General features: G+C 43.0%; 1 long non-coding RNA gene across 1 annotated transcript; it reads left to right on the top strand.

The window, feature by feature from the left end:
- The first annotated feature begins 198 nt into the window (after positions 1-198).
- On the top strand, positions 199-3,396 carry LOC114314575 (uncharacterized). Its single transcript, XR_014361017.1, has 2 exons — positions 199-1,003; positions 3,100-3,396. It is a non-coding gene; the product is annotated as an uncharacterized LOC114314575 (long non-coding RNA).
- The last annotated feature ends 14,733 nt before the right edge of the window (positions 3,397-18,129 follow it).

The raw sequence follows: 18,129 nt of genomic DNA, 5'->3' as shown, positions 1-18,129 counted from the left end.
CCACTTAGCAACATTTTTGTAGTGAACAAATATTTTTTAGACTAAAGTCTTACTTACGCCACCATCATTGTCACCCCACCACAACCACTGCAGCCGCCACCACTCACCCAGTAGTGGCTCGACCATTAGGCAACTTAGGTACTCACCTAAGGCCTTTCATAAAAAGAGAGCCTCATTTTTTTTTAGGAAAAATTACACAAACAAATGAGTGGGAAGAAATTCCAAATTCCAAATCAATGAAAGGACCTAAAATAATAACAAAGACATGGTTTCTGGGACATTTTTGCCCCTCTACTTCATCTTCTCAATCTTACACTTCCAAAATCTCTTCCATGCCTCTACAACCACCCTCCACTGCCAGCAGCACCATCGACAACTACCACCCTCCACTGCCGGCATCGCCATCAACGATGACAACCACCACCATCAGAAGAGAGAAAAAAAAAAGTAGGCCCATCACTCCCCCTCCCCTGGACTCCCAGCCCCTCTGGGAAGCGAATGAAATCCAACTTCGGGGGTTCCCAGAAGCCTTGGAGAAAACCCAGCCCTCTCTGCTCTCATCAGATTGGCAAACTCTCTGGTCTGATTCATCTACTTCACTCAACGCTCTCTCCATTCATACACTCGTAAAATTATGACCCTATTACAGTTTTCTTTGTTTGATTCCATGTTTTGTATGTGGGTCTTGATAAAAAAAAATAAAATTTAGTGTGTTATTTTGATAAGGGTTTTGTTTTAATTTTCTTTAAAAAAAAATAAAAAAAATTAAGTATTAGTTTTGATTTACTTTTTAAAATTAGTTTGTTATTTTGATTAGAATTTCTAGTTGTTTTCTGATATGGGTTTGTAAAAATATGCTGCTTTTTTATTTTTTAATTTAAAAATATAGATTTAACAGACAAGGCCAGATTTTTGGGTGAATTTTTTTTTTTTTTTTTTTTTTTTTTGGGCGAATCAAACAAGGCCACGGATGCAGCAGACCATTGGATGCAACAAACTTAAGGTTTGATTTTGCTTCAACAATTTCTACAATTTACTCTTCCGGACTTGAATTTTGAAGATTTTCCCATTGAATCATGTGTATACTATAGTTGCAGACATCATGTTTGGCATAGCTTTTGAATTCAGTTCTCAGAATTTTTTCTGAAAACTGCAAATATTTTCAGGGTCATTTGAATATTCCTGATTGGGAAAAAAAGGAACAGAAAAACTATATTTTGAAATTTGTTTAGATTTTCCTAAAAAATTAGTTGGTGGAGCTTTTGAGTTTCTTACATGGGCTGCAAGTTGGGGGGGAAGGTTGAGATTCTTTGGTATGGGATTGTTCTAGGTCTAAGGGGATTTTTTCTGTGTCATCCTATTACGGCGCGCTTGCTCAGGATGGTGCTGTGGTGTTTCCTTAAAAGTGTGTCTGGGTGTCTGGCACGCCTCCCAAGGTTCCTTTTTTCATTTGGACAGCAATCTTGGGGCGTATTTTGACTATTGATAACTTAGTTCGTCGTGGACATATTTTGGTTAATTGGTGTTATCTGTGTTATGGGGATGCAGAGTCGGTGGATTATTTGCTCATTCATTGTCCTGTTTCTTATCGACTTTGGATGCTTGTTGTTGCGACTTTCAATTTGGCCTAGGTGCAACCGGGTTCTGTGCAGTCAGTTTTGCAGAGTTGGGTGGGGGGCAGGTTGGGAGGAGGCGTCGAAAGGCTTGGATGCTTGTTTCCCAATGCTTAATGTGGTTGATTTGGTTGGAGTGTAAGGGGGTGTCTCATTCGACTCTTTAGTTAGATAGGCGACTTCTTATAGTTGGGTTACGGGCTCGGTAGATCTAGATGTTTTGGTTTTTATAGATTTTGTGAAAAATTTGGTTTGCTAGTTTTTTTTGAGCCTTTGTGGCTGTCTTTTTTGTTTTCTTTGCATCATCTTGATGCTTTTTTAATAAAGTCTGGTTATTTATCAAAAAAAAAAAAAAAAAAATTATTTTGAAATTTGTTTATTATTGTAAAATTATGGGGACAATTGACATCAGTTGGACGCCAAGCTGATGACCAAATTTTATTGTAATATTTCCTGCTGGGAGCCTTGATGTGTGTTTTTTTGGTTTTATCTGAGTTGTTTGATCTAAGTTGGTGTTCATTAATAGGTTATTTTGATATATATTAGGGTATTGAATTGATTTGCCTAAAAAAGTTTAGTGTTTTGTTTAGATTTTCCTAAAAAATTAGTAGTTGTGTTGTGATTGAGAGCTTTGTTTTACAATAATAAGACTTTGGTACTTGAAATAGGAGTAGAAAAAGTGGTGTGATTTGTTAGGCACTTGTTTACTTGTTCTTCAGTTTAATATTGCATTTCTGTAACAATTTGCTAGATGCTCTTGTTGAAGGTTGTTGTTGTTGTTGTTGTTGTTTTTTTTTTTTTTCAATTATTATAAATTAGTTGGTGGATTGTGCTGTTTGTTTGGCCGACCTCAAGGTTTGTGATAAGTATAGGTTACTGCTTCTGCACAGTTTCCAAGCCCAGTGTGTGGACATAAGACCTTTGCAAACACACATTTGTAGAAAGCACCACTCATTTGAGTGATGTTAGAGTTGAAGTGAATTTTTTTTTTATAGTTGGAGTTGATTTGAGTTTGAAAGCAAGTCCTTAACATGATTCTGCTCAAAAACTCAGTAATTTACTGTTAATTGATGATCATATGTGCAGTTGGAATACAAAATATCAAATATGTTTCTTTTCTTTCTTTTCTTCTTTATTTATTTATTGTGCTAGACGTCGAATTGAAGTTAGTCAGCTTCTTCTGATCAGTGGTAGTTGCTCTAGTTCTTTCCATTTACTATATGATTAAACATAATTCAGTTTAGATGGTCACAGTCCGATAATTTGGTATGGTTTTTTATTTTGAAAGAGTATAAGCTTGGTGTGCATAAGCTCATGAAGTATATGGATATTGCACAGGGCAATGACCAACTTGATGCATGCTGTTTCTTTGTTTTGTCTCATGTTTGTATGTGCTTCCTGTTTTGAGTAATATTATAACTGTATTTCAAATAACATGCATTACAATTTTTTATGTAATCTTTACTGATATTGTCGTGCATTGCAGGATAACAAGACAGATGTGCAATGTAATTAGTTCAAGTTCCTAGATGAAGATGACGAGAATGTGACCTCTACAATTCGTTCCAATACTCAACCTAATAGAAGATTCCGTGGGATGGAAATTTTCTTTTTATTATTATTTTTACATTTTGTTGCATTTGAAGTATTTGGTATTCCAGATGAAACCTATGACAGCATTTGGTTTTCTTGTTTGTACTTAATGAATGGAAGTTCCGAAATATATATATATATATATATATTTTAAATTTAACAAACTCCTTTTTGGACTTCCTTTTGCGAATTTCATTATGTTTCTGATACTCAATCTCAATTTCTACGTATCAGCAGTGCAAAGCCTTATTTTCCATAGATAACACCCTGTTGAAGTAAACTCAAAATGGCCATGATCACCTGAATAAGCAAACTGTCCCTGATCACATGTTGAAGCACTCTTCACAACCTTATAGAACTCTCTTTTCTTATAAGTTTTATTTTTTGCAACTTCAATCAAACTAATTGAGGCTAATATATTTGAACTTCAAAAGATCAGCTATTTACAAATATCCGTATTTTGTTATATATATATATTAATCTACAACTGATCAATTTGAGTCTGTTTGGGTGTTGATCAATTCAAATTCATATATCTGAACTGAACTCGAAAAAGTTGGTTTTGCCTTTGCAGGTAGTTGAGGAGTTTTTAAATTTTATGAGCTTCTTCTCTGTTAATGTGCTGGGTTGAGCTTCTTGAAAAATGTCCATTCTCTGCCAGGATTTACTCTTACAAGCTGGATGGATTAAGTTATATGCACATGTGCCTTGTTATACTGCAATGCTTCTCAAGTCACGAAATTTACATCACTGAGTTTCAAAATTATTGAAAAGCTGCAACTGATTGGTACTAAAAAAAAATAAAAAAATAAAAAAAATCAAAACTGTTTTTTAGCAATAGAGCCAGAACAAAAACTCAAACTCAAACTGTGATTATCATTTATCAGGAAAACAATAAATAAATAACTAAAAAGGTTGAAAAGGAATTGCATGTTTGGTTTATGACAAAATGCTAGGAGAAAAGAAAAAGAAATCAACAGATTTTAAACCCTAGGAAACTAAAACCGTGACCATTTGGGAAGTTTGATTTTTAGCAAAAAAAATCATTACAACTTGTCACATAACTTTCTTTACCTTTTACAGTCTTTTAGTAAAAAATGAAAAAATCAACTAAAATAGTCAATTAAAAAACAAGAATTTCTAATTTTTGTAAGTTCAAAACACATTCTTCTAGTTTGATTTAACCTGCAACTAAAAGAAAACTACGTAAAATTACAAAAAAAAAAAAAAAAGGGCCAAATTTTGTGCAACCTCTGGAAACTAAAATTACCACACAATTGGGTTTGGTGAAACTATTTGCAAGATTCGAGTTAGGATATTCTAAAACACCAAATTTGCCTAAACAATATTCAAAATTTCTATGGTATATCCTGATAATCCATATTTTCTAATGGAAAATCAAAATAAACCTTAATTTCAATATTATCAATCAAAACAAAACTCAACTTTTTTTAGGATAATCCAAAACAAAACCCCAACATTTTTTGGGGAAAAAAAAATCCATAATCACCTCATAATCAAACTCCATTGCAAATAAAATCCTAACCATAATAAGACCAAAAAAAAAAAAAAAAAAAAATTCAGACCCACGTACAAAATATGAAATCAGACAGATAAAAGCGTAATCAACAGGGAGGGGGTAAAGCAGGTGGAGTGGAGTCTAGGGCTCGAATTTTTTTTTTTATGGTGAATCTAGGCTTCAAATTTGAGAGTGTCAAATATGGAAACAGTGGCTGTTTTTTGCAGTCATTTTCTTTTTTGTTGTAATCATTTTCTGCTTCATCAATATAGTTCATTTTTTTGTTGATTAAAAAAAAAAAAAGTTCAAATATAGACAAGACCTTATATCGTTATGGACTAAAATGCAAAATTATCTCTATTAAAAGTAAGGCAAAATTACCTAAATACTCCTATAATATATTCTCTCTTCACTAATATATATAATTTCCTATCTTAATCACATATTTAACAAATAGAATAATAGTAAATTGAACACCCTAACTTATTACCATAAAATTACCTTAATTTAATTTTTAACTCAATTTCTTATTTAATAACATTTTAAATCAAACATAAAATTACCATAAATTAACCCATAAGATTAACCTAAACACCTTAATTTATTACCATAAAATTAAATCATAAAATTATCTTAATCTAATTTTTAAGTTTAATAAAATTTTAAAATAAACATACATACATATTGAGAGGGAGATTTATGATTTGGATTGGGCTGTGGTAATGGCCGGACAAATTGTGAGCCAAACACATTTGGGCCGTGGCAGCCTGGGCCCATCCAGAAAGGATTTTTGCTCAGTAATGGCATAGTTGCTGTGGAACCGAGCTACTTGGGCTTGTTGGTGCGGAAGCCGGTCAAGTGAGGGTTCGGCCGAGATGTCCGTTGCCTCACTGTGTTCCACGGTTCGTGTGTTAGCTCGGCAGGAAGGCCGATGGCTAACCAGCATGACTTATCCCGAGCTCGGCTATGCTGGAATGCAACTGAGCTCGGTCGTCATTGAGCTTGGCGAGCGGAGCTGTCATGACCCGAACCCGCCCCTATGGGTTAAGGACATAACCGGCCAGCAATCTTGAGATTACCTACGGCCTTAGACCAAAACAGACATGACTTGTCAGAGTAAAGGGGGCTAAACGGAAGCAATAAATAAAAACTTTGTCCATAGAGCCGTGCTTATATGCACATTAACAGACCATATTCAGTTACGTTAATAACCCACATCAAAAGTACAGTTCCACAAATTCATTACAGACAGGATCATCCAAAACGAGTTAACCTATGACAGACTATTTACAGATATACATAAAGTCCTTGCCGGCAAGACAAAATATAATTACATAGCAAAAAGGCAAGGGTAGGTCTCAAGAGTGAGACGCAAGGCTGACTTCCGCAAAACTCGGATGTTTTCCTAGCAGACTTCAATGGGGCTGGGTTTGGACTTCCCTTGGCTCACCTACAAACACATGAATGAGCGTGAGCGATAGCCCAGTGAATAATATCAAATATGACAGTTACATAACAATGTAGAACAACATGTTCCAAACGGCCTTTGGCCCAATTCACATTTCTACTTAACATGTACATTATATATATACTTATACAAAATTTAGATCAAGTGACTGTAGTTCCAACGTGCTGGCCTTTGGCCCATTCAGGTTTCTGTTCTTGTCAAAACGGCCTCCGGCCCATTCATTTATGTCAAACGGCCTTCGGCCCATCCATTTATGTCAAAACGGCTTTTAGCCCATTCATTTACGTCAAAACGGCCTTCGGCCCACTCATTCATGACAGAACGACCTTCGGTCCATTCATATTTATCTAAACGACCTTCGGTCCATTCATATTTATCTAAACGACCTTTGGTCCATTCATATACATCAAAACGACCTTCGGTCCATTCATTCTTATCAAAACGACCTTCGGTCCATTCATTCCTATCAAAACGACCTTTGGTCCATTCATTGATCCCTGTCAAACTTTTGTCCACAATCCCAATTAACAACTCATAAAGTTTATAAGGGAATAACAATTGGACATTGACAAGCTTTCAAATATTGATATTACTCACAGTGATCGGCTTGTGGGTCCGCCCTAGAGCTTGACCCTACACATTCCATGCACACAAAAGGGTCATTAACCATTCAATCCGTCCCTTAATTCACATATTCCTCTTTAGGCTTTATTCTTATCTCATTAACTCATTTATAATATTTAACACACGCCGAAGAGTGATTACAAGTGAAAGAGAACGGAAAACGAAACACAGAACGCATGAACAAAATTCCAGAAATTAGGGTCCCCGCTCGAGCGTCAATTTACCCGCTCGAGCGGGTCCTCAAGGCTTGCAAAAGTACTGGTTGCATGAAAAATATGCTCGAGCATTAAATAGGGCGCTCGAGCGGAAGGCCTGACAAAATAGCTCCCACGCTCGAGCGTCAACTTCCCCGCTCGAGCGGGAACCATGTCTGTAAAAACTGCTGGGAGCTCGATTTCTCCGCTCGAGCGTCACTTCACCCGCTCGAGCGGACATCGAAAATCTGGGTTTTCCAGATTGAGTTCTTGAGCTTCATCTTGACATTCAAAGGCTCTAAATGCAGGATTTCGGTCCAAACTTCACATAATCATATACTATCATGGTACAATCATAGAATTACAACATATTGAAGCTCAATTTCATAATTTATCTACATGCATGTCCCAAAATATGTTAAACTCAATCATTAACATAACCAATTCATGCATTCAAACTCATGTCTTCTCAATTTGTACATGCATGTGATGGATTAGCCACATTCTCAACTTAGATAACACCAATGGTGATCAAAACATGAGTTTCCTTTTAACATTTCACATGGGTTATACACATTTGTGCTTAAACATGCAAATTTCAAGGTATTTCTTACATGCATGCACATATTAAGCCTCAATTCAACAAACACAACTCAACTTCATCACAATCTTGTTCTTGATCACCAAGATAGCTTGGATATGCACAAAATTACAATTATAATCCAAGAATCACTCACCTAGGAGCTTGATTCTCACAATCTATGATCAAATCTTGACTTAGGCTTCCAATCTCCAAGTTTCAAGACCAAAGTTGCACAATCCCTCTTTCTCCCTTCCTATAGTCGGCTCTCCCTCTCAAATTGAGTTCAAGAATCAGCCAAAATAAGCTAAGGGAGAGAAATAAGGTGTAGTGCTCAAATATGGCAAGTCCCACTAAGTCAATATAATATTAGTAAATAATTGGGCACCAATTTACCAATTTAATCAACTTAATCTGGTCCGAATCAATTTTTCAATTAAATTTCACCGTAGGCTCTAAAAATTATGCCAATCACAATGGCGTAATCAATTTCGGGTTCTGTGGCCGATAAGGCCCTCGATTAAATTTCCAAAGTTGATTAGTCAAACAGATATTCCTACGGTGAACAGATAAAACTTCAAAATCACATATATTCACATAATGGCACATAAAATCATGATAAACACATAATCCTACTCAATTTAAGGACCAATTAGCATACTACGGAACAGGGGTATCACAGGAGCGCTCTGGCTAGCTGTGCAGCACGGCCATTGACAGCTGAGATGCTGCAGCCCGGCTGCCGAGCTCCTAGTATTATGGGCTGGCAGTTTGGTTAAGTGATGTTCAGCTAGATTTGTGCTGACAGATGGGATAACAGCACCACATGTCGAGAGACTAATGAGAGCAGATTTGGGGTGCAGAAGGTATATAAGCGAGTCTGCGCCCCCCATGCCTGGATAGATGAACATTTGGTGAGACATACACTAAACACTCAACACTCTCCCTTCTCTCTATCTATCCCCTGTGTGTGTTTTCTAACTTGATCGTCGGAGGGGTTTTCCGGCCACACACCGCCGGGTAGCTTACCGCCGTTGTGCTCGCAGGTCGATCGGACAGACAGGAGCTTAGAAGAAAGGAGTGCGGGCTTTCCTGAATATTTGCTCCCCGCACAATTGGCGCCGTCTGTGGGAAGGTTGACAGACAAAACCTTGTCTTCCAGGCTCATCTGATCGCCGTCCATGGCGAACAACGACGAGATCCTGTTGTCCGCCATCGACGGAGTTACCCCAGAGTCAGGTAGATGGAGAGAAGGACATCCCGCCATCCCTCCAATGGCGGAACTGGGGACATCCCTAGGAGGACATTCAAGAGACGCGCGAGATAAGCGCGGAAGAAGCTATAGTCATTCTCGGAGTCCAGACGGTCATCGGCGGCGGAGAGAATCGCAAGCCAGACGTTCGGAACACAAGCTAAGGGACCAAGACACCGTCATCCGGAGAATGGTGGCGGAGATGGAGGAGCTTAAACAGCATGTTAAAGGGAAGGGTGTAACTGGAGTGGGAGACCACAGTGAGCGCACCCAACCCTGCCGTTCAGGCAGTCAGAGCCAGCGGCACACTCCCTCCATATCTATCACTAGAAGCTACAAGTTTGGAGATTCCGACGCGCACATACAGAAGTCCAGCGCGCAAGACAGCACCTATCAACCCTCACGTTCGGCGACGACGTCGAGGTATTCTTATTCCGCTCGTTCAGAGGATTTGTGGGTAGTCTTGAAGGAACGGGCTCGCCGGCGGGAGGCTTAGAGGGTGCCGGCGTTCCAGCGGCTATCCTATGGGGTTTACGCCAGTGAAGAGGTCGGAATGCCTCCACCCCGCCCAGCCGTGCCTCTCCTTTTAGACACAGACTTGGCGAGGCTGAGTGCCACTCCTTTCTCCGTGGAGATAGAGACAACACCGCTTCTGGCGAGCTTCCACCAGCCAAAGTTCACGCTCTACGACGGAAAGACCGATCCATATATGCATGTAAGCCATTTCCGACAGGTCATGGCCGGACATAGGCGAAATGATGCTCTTATGTGCCTAATCTTTCCGTCGAGCTTGGGCGAACTTGGCCTGAAATGGTTCGAGAGGCTGCCAGAGGGGAGCATCGAAAGGTGGTAGCAGTTGGCCGAGGCCTTTGTAACACGCTTCAAAACCAACACCAAAACGCCAAAGGAAGTCGACCACCTTCTCAGTGTCAAGATGGAGTTGAGCGACACGTTGAAGGCATAGAACTCCAGATATTGGGAGACCTTCAATGAGATCTTGGATTGCCCGGTCAACCTTGCAATCACACAATATAAGCATGGTCTCCCGGTCGGACATAGACTGCAGGATTCGCTTACTATGCACCAGCTGACATCCATGGGCCAACTAATGCAACGCATTAATGAGCACATCCGAGTAGAAGATGATGCGGCAACATCTACCGCGAAGACAACTCCGGTAACAATAGACAAGAGGTCGGCTGGCAAGGTACACACGGTCAGACAGGAGGCCAATCGTTCAAATGATCGCACAGAGGAATCAGACCGTGGCTCAAATTGCAAAAACCGGGATAGGGGTCGTCGAAATGACCGAGATGACTACCCCCGGGATGACGTTGCTGATGCAAACAGAAGGTTGAAGGCCAGGACAGGCATTACTACGGTTTTTAAGATTCCAATTTATCGCATACTTAGTGAAATCCATGACAAGGATTATGTCCAGTTTCCTGCTAAGTTGGGCGACGGACAGAAGGGCTTCAATCTGCAGTACCGTTGCACATTTCACTGGGAGCGCGGCCACCGGACAGAAGACTGTTTGCCTTTGAAGCAACACTTGGAAGAGCTAGTCGCAGCCGGACACTTGGACCTTTACATTGACGGGGGCATGAAGGCGCATCAAGACCCGGTTGATCCGCGTGCATCGGGTGACTTAGAAGCACCCCCACAAGAAGTTGTTATTGTTATCCATGGCATAGTAGAGCCGACGCGTGTATGCGAGCTCCGTGGCATGATTAAGAAGGAATAACACATGAGGGAAGTTTTGTCAGTCCAGCTTGCAATCAAGAGGGGGAAGACCGAAGAAAAAGACATGATCAATTTCTCTACAAGGGATTTGGAGCGCATTCAGACGCCGCACAACGATGCCTTAGTAGTGACACTCCGCGTCAAGGAATTCGATGTCAAGCGTATCTTGATCGATCAGGGAAGCTCGGTCGAGATCATGTATTACGACGCATTCAAGCAGCTCAAACTCCAAGATACAGACTTGGCTCCGGCAACTTCGCCACTGGTCGGTTTCAACTCTCAACCGGAGTGGCCTTTGGGAAAAATTATCTTGCCGGTCAAAGCGGGATCCGTGGCCAAGCAAGTGGAGTTCTGGGTGTTGTAGGTGCCGTCTACTTATAACCTGATCCTTGGAAGGGGGTGACTTCACGCTATGCAAGCTGTAGCGTCGACCTACCATAAGGTGATGAGATTCTCCTCGGCTATGGGGGCAGTTAAGGAGATTTGGGGCGATCAAGTCATGTCGAAGCAATGCTTCGTGGCAGTAAACGGGAGCCGAGCTGCCAAAGGCTTCGTCCAAATGATAGAGGGACCGGAAGATCGGGGAGTCCTTGACGATGTGGGCACTAGGGCCAAGGACAAAGCCGTTGACGAATTGGTGGAAGTGTGAATTGATACAGAGAATCCGGACAAGTTCTTCTTGCTCGGCTCAAGCCTTACCGCCCAAGAAAGGACCGAGATGGTTGAGTTTTTGATGGCCAATATCGAAGTCTTCGCATGGTCGCCTTACGACATGCCCGGCCTCGATCCGAGTTTTATTTGCCATCACCTAAACGTTTTCCCCGGAGCCAAGCCGATCATTCAGCGAACAAGGAGATCGGCGCTGCATCACGCCGAGGTAGTTGCAGAGGAAGTGAAGAACTTGCTTGAGGCACGAGCTATTCAGGAAGTGCACTACCCTCGGTGGATTTCAAACACGGTCGTGGTGCCCAAGAAAATGGGAAGTGGCGAGTTTGTGTTGACTACAAGACTGTCAACCGAGCATGCTTGAAAGACAACTTCCCTCTGCCCAGAATAGACCAGCTTGTGGACTTAACGGCTGGACATAACAGGCTCAGTTTCTTGGATGCCTACCGCGGCTATCATCAGATTGCCATGCATGGCCCCGACCAAGAAATCACCTCTTTCACTACTCCAAGGGGACTCTTCTGCTACCGAGTCATGTCTTTTGGTTTAAAGAATGCTGGGGTAACTTTCCAGAGGATGGTGACCAAGATGTTCGCTCCTCTGCTAGGCTGGACAATGGAGGCTTATATCGATGATATGGTGGTTAAAAGCCGGCATCAAGCAGACCACTTGTCTGACTTGGCCGAGATGTTCTCCATTCTCAAACAACACAAGCTACGCCTGAATGCGTCTAAGTGTGCCTTTGGCGTGGGATCCGGAAAATTTTTAGGCTTCCTAGTCACAAACCGAGGTATTGAGGCAGACCCCACACAAATCAAAGCTGTACAAGAATTGAAGCAGCCGAGTTCAGTGAAGGACGTGCAGCATCTAGCCGGAATGGCCGCCGTGCTTAACCGATTCATAAGTCGGTCATCAGATCGCTGCCGCCATTTCTTTCAAGCTTTGAAATCGAAGTTTTCGTGAGATGAAGAGTGTGACCGGGCATTGGCTGAGCTCAAGGAGTTTCTTTCTTCAGCGCCACTGTTGGTCACACCGAAGCCCGGCGAAGAACTCTACCTATATCTGGCCGTTTCTCAGCATGCAGTTAGTGCGGTGCTTGTCCGGTCGGAGGGAATCAAGCATCATCCTATCTTCTACGTCAGCAAAACCTTGCTACCGGCAGAGTCAAGATACTTGCCGCTGGAAAAACTTGCGTTGGCATTGATGATGGCCTCTAGGAAGTTGGCGCACTATTTCTATGCCCATACAATCATCGTTTTGACCGAGTTCTCCCTCAAAGCTTTATTCGAGCGGGCGGACTTCTCCAGTCGAATCCTCAAGTGGGCGGTCGAATTGGGACAGTTTGACGTCAAGTTTCAGCCGCGCACTGCCATAAAAGCCCAGACATTGGCCGACTTTGTTGCTGAATTCTCACCTGGAACTCATCCAGTTTGCCCGGTGGATATTGCCACGGCAGATGAAGAGGTGAATACAGGCTCAATCGAAATGCAACAGCTTGGCGATGTTGGCGACGAGGAACTTGCGTGCCTCGCCGAAGAATCTTCAGTTAGTACGGCATTACAGCCTGGCGATGCGACGACGGAGTTGGGTATCACAGACCAACCTGCTCTGCCCGGTGCCACATCACCAAGGGGGGAGGAAGTGGAACCGATCAACATTGAACCTGAAGCCGAACAGCCGAGCGACCATGCTCCCATCCATCTGCAAGCCTCCCAGGACCCTTTAGAATGTTGGAAGCTCTTCGTTGGCGAAATGTGGAACCTTTTTGTAAATGGTGCCTCTAATCGCCACGGTGCCAGCCTGGCTATAGTTCTGATTTTGCCAGACAGATTGACCATCGAACACTCTATCACCCTTGGATTTCCTGCATCAAACAATGAGGTTGAGTACGAGGCGCTTTTGGCCGGGCTCAAGGGCGTGCTTCAGATGTAAGCATCTGAGCTAATGGTTTACAGTGATTCCTAGCTTGTGGTTAACCAAGTTTCTGGGGTTTACGAAGCTAAGGATGATAGAATGGCAAAGTACCAAGTTCTGGTCAGAGACCACATCAAGCGATTCCAGGCGATCAGGGTCCAACAGATTGGCTGTGAAGAAAACAGCTGAGCAGATGAATTAGCCGGCCTTGCTTCCATGGTCGACAGCACATCTCCCAGCCCTCTCCTGATTGAATTCCTTCCGAGGCCCAGCATTGAGGAAGCCGAGCAGACAAAAGTACTCTGCACTGAGCTAGGTCCTTCTTGGATGGACCCTATTATCCTTTTTCTCAGAGAACGGACCCTTCCAGCCGACAAGAAGGAAGCACATAAAGTGCGTGTGAAGTTAGAGCGGTTTTGGCTCTCTCCATCAGGCGCTTTATACAAGAAGTCTTTCACCGGTCCTTATCTGAAGTGCGTGCACCCAAGCAGCGTAGAAGCCTTCCTATACGAAATTCACGAAGGCATCTGTGGCAGTCACATAGGGGGCAGATCTTTGGCCTACCGAGGTATTTTGCAAGGCTACTGGTGGCCGTGCATGCAAGCCGACACACAGAAGTATGTTCGCAAATGTGAGAAGTGCCAGAAGTTTGCCCATCAGATCCACCAGCCGGCCAGGGAACTTCTTCCTCTCACCAGCTCTTGGCCCTTTGCGATGTGGGGGCTAGTTATAGTGGGGCCACTCCCAACGGCACCAGGCAACCGGTAGTTCTCCATCGCGGCCACCGACTACTTCACCAAATGTGTTGAAGCTAAGCCTTTGGCGACAATCAAGGAGAAAGACGTCAAACGGTTTGTCTGGCAGAATGTGGTCACGCGATTTGGCGTTCCCAAAATTCTGATCTCTGATAATGGCATCCAATTCGACGGTCACCTATTCAAAGGATTTTGTGAAGATTTGAAGATTGAATTCTACAACTCTACTCCGGCTTACCTGCAGTCCAACGGTCAAGCCGAAGCATCAAACAAGACCATCCTTGATGGGTTGAAGAAAAGGCTTGAGAAAGCCAAGGGAAAATGGGCCGAGGAACTCCCCAGCGTCCTTTGGGCATACCAAACAACCCCGTGGCGATCTACGGAGGAAAATCCTTTTGCCTTAGCATATGGCATGGAGGCGGTCATACCCATGGAAGTTGGAATGCCCACCCTCAGAAGTGAAAGTTTTGAGCCTGAGCTGAATGCCGAAGCCATTGCCCTGGAATTGGACCTAGTGGAAGAACGCCGGGAAAAGGCTATCATCTACATGGCTGCCTACCAACAAGAGCTTTTAAGGAAATATAACAAAACGGTGCACCCCAGACCGTTCAAAGTAGGTGACTGGGTCTTGAGGAAAGTCATGGGCAATACCCTGGTGCCAGGTGAAGGCAAACTAGAGACAAATTGGGAAGGACCCTGCAAGATAACCGGTCTGGCGGGCAAGGGGGCATACCACTTGGAGGACTTGGAGGGTAGAGGAATACCCCGGCCATGGAATGCGGCCAACCTCAAACTGTACTATTTTTAGCTTTTGCTTTCTTTTTGTACAAAGGAATTTTTTGCCTTACACTTCAGAATGTAATATTCTTTTTGTCAATATATATAGAAGTGTCTCATCTTTGCCTTAGCACTTTGATTGTTGCTTTTCAACTTTGGGGATCCAACTGAGATGATTTACTCCGGTTGAATGAGTTGATGATATGTTCAACTCTGAGGTTCCAACCGAGATGATTTACTTCGGTTGAATGAGTTGATGATTTGTTCAACTCTGGGGATCCAACTGAGATGATTTACTCCGGCTGAATGAGTTAATGATATGTTCAACTCTGAGGTTCCAACCGAGATGATTTATTCCGGTTGAATGAGTTGATGATTGGATCAACTCTGGGGATCCAACCAAGATGATTTACTCCGGTTGAATGAATTGATGATATGTTCAACTCTGAGGTTCCAACCGAGATGTTTATTCCGATTGAATGAGTTGATGTTTTGTTCAACTTTAAGATTTTGACTGAGATGTTTTACTTCGGTTGAATGAGTTGATGGCTAGATCAACTTTCATATTTAAAACCGTGATGTCCTGTTTCGGTTAAAACAATTGATGACTTGCTCAACTTTTGTACTTCAACCGAGATGTTTTACTTCGGTTGATTGGATTAATGATTTACTCAAGTTGGTTATTTGTGATTAAAACCGCGATGCTTTATTCTGGTCGAATAAGTTAATAAGATGATTAGTCTTGCCGGGGTATTTTGTTTGGCTAAAACTATGTGGCTTGAAGACCGTGCAAACACTTGGCAAAATCGAAAATTTTCATTAATGAGCAAAGTAATTACAAGAGGGGGGCGGATAGCTAGGTTACATTTGTGAACCAAAAAGGAAGAAAAAGACAAAGAAAACTACTCTAAGGGAGAAAGGTCAGTGAATTCGTCCCCAGTTGGCTCCAGGTTGATTGTTGCTATCTTGTCTTGGGCGCCGGGCTGTTCTGGATGGTTTTCTTCCTCAGCATTTTTCTCGGCTTCTTCTTCGCCTCCTTTCTCGGCCTCAGCCTGCAATGCACTAAAGACATCGTTGGCGTATGGCACAAGATAAGTTGGCAGGAAGACAGCTGGAGGAGAGGAAAATATGTCGGTCCCAGGTCCATGGCCGAGCTATTCACAAGCAGTCTTCCAACCTGCCTTGAAGTAGATATCTTGGGTGGCATTAACCTGCTTTGTATAGCTCTCCTCGGCCTCCTTGAAGCCAGCATTATTGGCATCCTCCAGCTCCTTCTCCCTTGATTGTTTTAGCGCGTCCAGTTCGGCCCGGAGCGCATCTCTCTCTTTCTCGGTAGAGCCAAGCGACCAAGGCAGCCGGGGAGTCGACAAGGAAGTGGTATCGCCCCATGTGTAGCCGGCTGATTTAGCTCGGCTGAGGCGGTTTGGCACGAACTGGAGTTAAGACGGCTGCTTGGTCTTTGAGAGCCTCAGTATTGGTCTGTGGTCCCCTTGGACTCTGCAGGAAAATGAGGGTAATTGTAAGTGGAAGCGCGGTCATGCGAAACGAGCTTGACTTTAGCTCGGTCATGAAGAGTGCCAGACCACCTCGGTCGCTCAAGCGGACCAGATGTTAGCCCGGTCGAGCGGCCAAGTCCTCTGTCCACCTCGGTTTCTACTAAGGGTAAGGCAAACTTGTAATTTGCTCAGTCTCAGTGTTTTTTGGGATCAAAAGAAGACCTGGAGCCCGGTCCGCCCTAGATCTTCAAGTGTTCATCACTGGGATTGAAGAACAACGAAGAAACTAGAGACAAGTGAGGGTTTTGGGAGGGGTATGTCCTAAAACCTACGGATTTGGTGCCTTAAAAGGAGAAATACCAAATGAAATAACAATAACAAGAGTTGAAGGACTTACCAGTTAAGGGCAGAAGCTTCTCCTTCGAACACGAACTCTGGAATGGCAAGAATGGAAGGGCAGGAGCTCTGGATCGACGAGGAAGGAGGAAAGACAGTAAGAGGAGATTGAAGGAGGACTTGGTGCGTTTATAGGCTACTGAGACCGCCAAAAATTTGAATTAAAGGGATGTGATGGTTGATTGCTCGAGGCCAACCAGTACGCGACACGTGTCATAATGGCGGCGGCGTCAGTATTGAAGAGTCAGGATGGCAAGTCGAGGCGTCGACCGGGAAAGTTTTGAAGGCAGGTATGTCAACTAGCCCGGTCACTGTCTAGCAGACTGTGAACCAAGGAAGAGTTATCCCGGTCAGAATAGGTAACCCAAGTCACGCTTGCGCGGACGGAATTAAGGGGCAATTGAGAGGGAGATTTATGATTTGGATTGGACCATGGTAATGGCCGAACAAATTGTGGGCTGAACACATTTGGGCCGTGGCAGCCTGGGCCTATCCAGAAAGGATTTTTGCTTGGTAATGGCATAGTTGCTGTGGAACCGAGCTACTTGGGCTTGTTGGTGCGGAAACCGGTCAAGTGAGGGTTCGGCCGAGATGTTCGCTGCCTCACTAGGTTCCACGGTTCATGCGTTAGCTCGGCAGGAAGGCCGACGGCTAACCAGCATGACTTATCCCGAGCTCGGCTATGCCGGAATGCAACCGAGCTCGGTCGTCATTGAGCTTGGCGAGCGGAGCGCTCTGGTTAGCTGTGCAGCACGGCCATTGACAGCCGAGATGCTGCAGCCCGGCTGCCAAGCTCCCAGTAGTGTGGGCTGGCAGTTTGGTTAGGTGATGTTCAGCTAGATTTGTGCTGACAGATGAGATAGCAGTACCACGTGTCGAGAGACTAATGGGAGTAGATTTGGGGCGTAGAAAGTATATAAGCAAGTCTGCGCCCCCCATGCATGGACAGATGAACATTTGGTGAGACATACACTAAACACTCAACACTCTCCCTTCTCTCTATCTATCCCCTGTGTGTGTGTTCTAACTTGATTGTCGGAGGGGTTTTCCGGCCACACACCGCCGGGTAGCTCACCGCCGTTGTGCTCGCAGGTCGATCGGACAGACAAGAGCTTGGAAGAAAGGAGTGCGAGCTTGCCTGAATATATAATTAAATCATAAATTAAACTAAACATCCTAATTTATTATCATAAAATTACCTTAGTTTATACATACGTATGGTTGTTTCAATTTAATTTGTAAAAAATTATTTCTAACCACTCGAAAAAAAATCTTTTGATAAGTCATTTCTTCGAAAAAAAATCTTTTGATAAGTCATTTCTTTAAAAAAAAAAAAATTCTAAAAATCAAACCATACATAGCCTAAAAATCTTTTGATAAGTCATTTCTTACGTTAGTAACTTATTTAATTATTTGTTAATTTTACGACATTTTTACCATCTGAGGCATGTTTGGTAACCATTTCGTTTTCAGTTTTCAATTTATATTTACAAAAATTTTAAAAACTATCATAAAAACTTATTTGATAATTTTTTTTGG

The sequence above is a fragment of the Camellia sinensis genome, chromosome 2 (assembly GCF_055761805.1).
Source record: "Camellia sinensis isolate YWXY chromosome 2, ASM5576180v1, whole genome shotgun sequence".
NCBI classification, from domain to species: Eukaryota; Viridiplantae; Streptophyta; class Magnoliopsida; order Ericales; family Theaceae; genus Camellia; species Camellia sinensis.
This window is presented reverse-complemented; position numbering and strand designations above follow the sequence as displayed.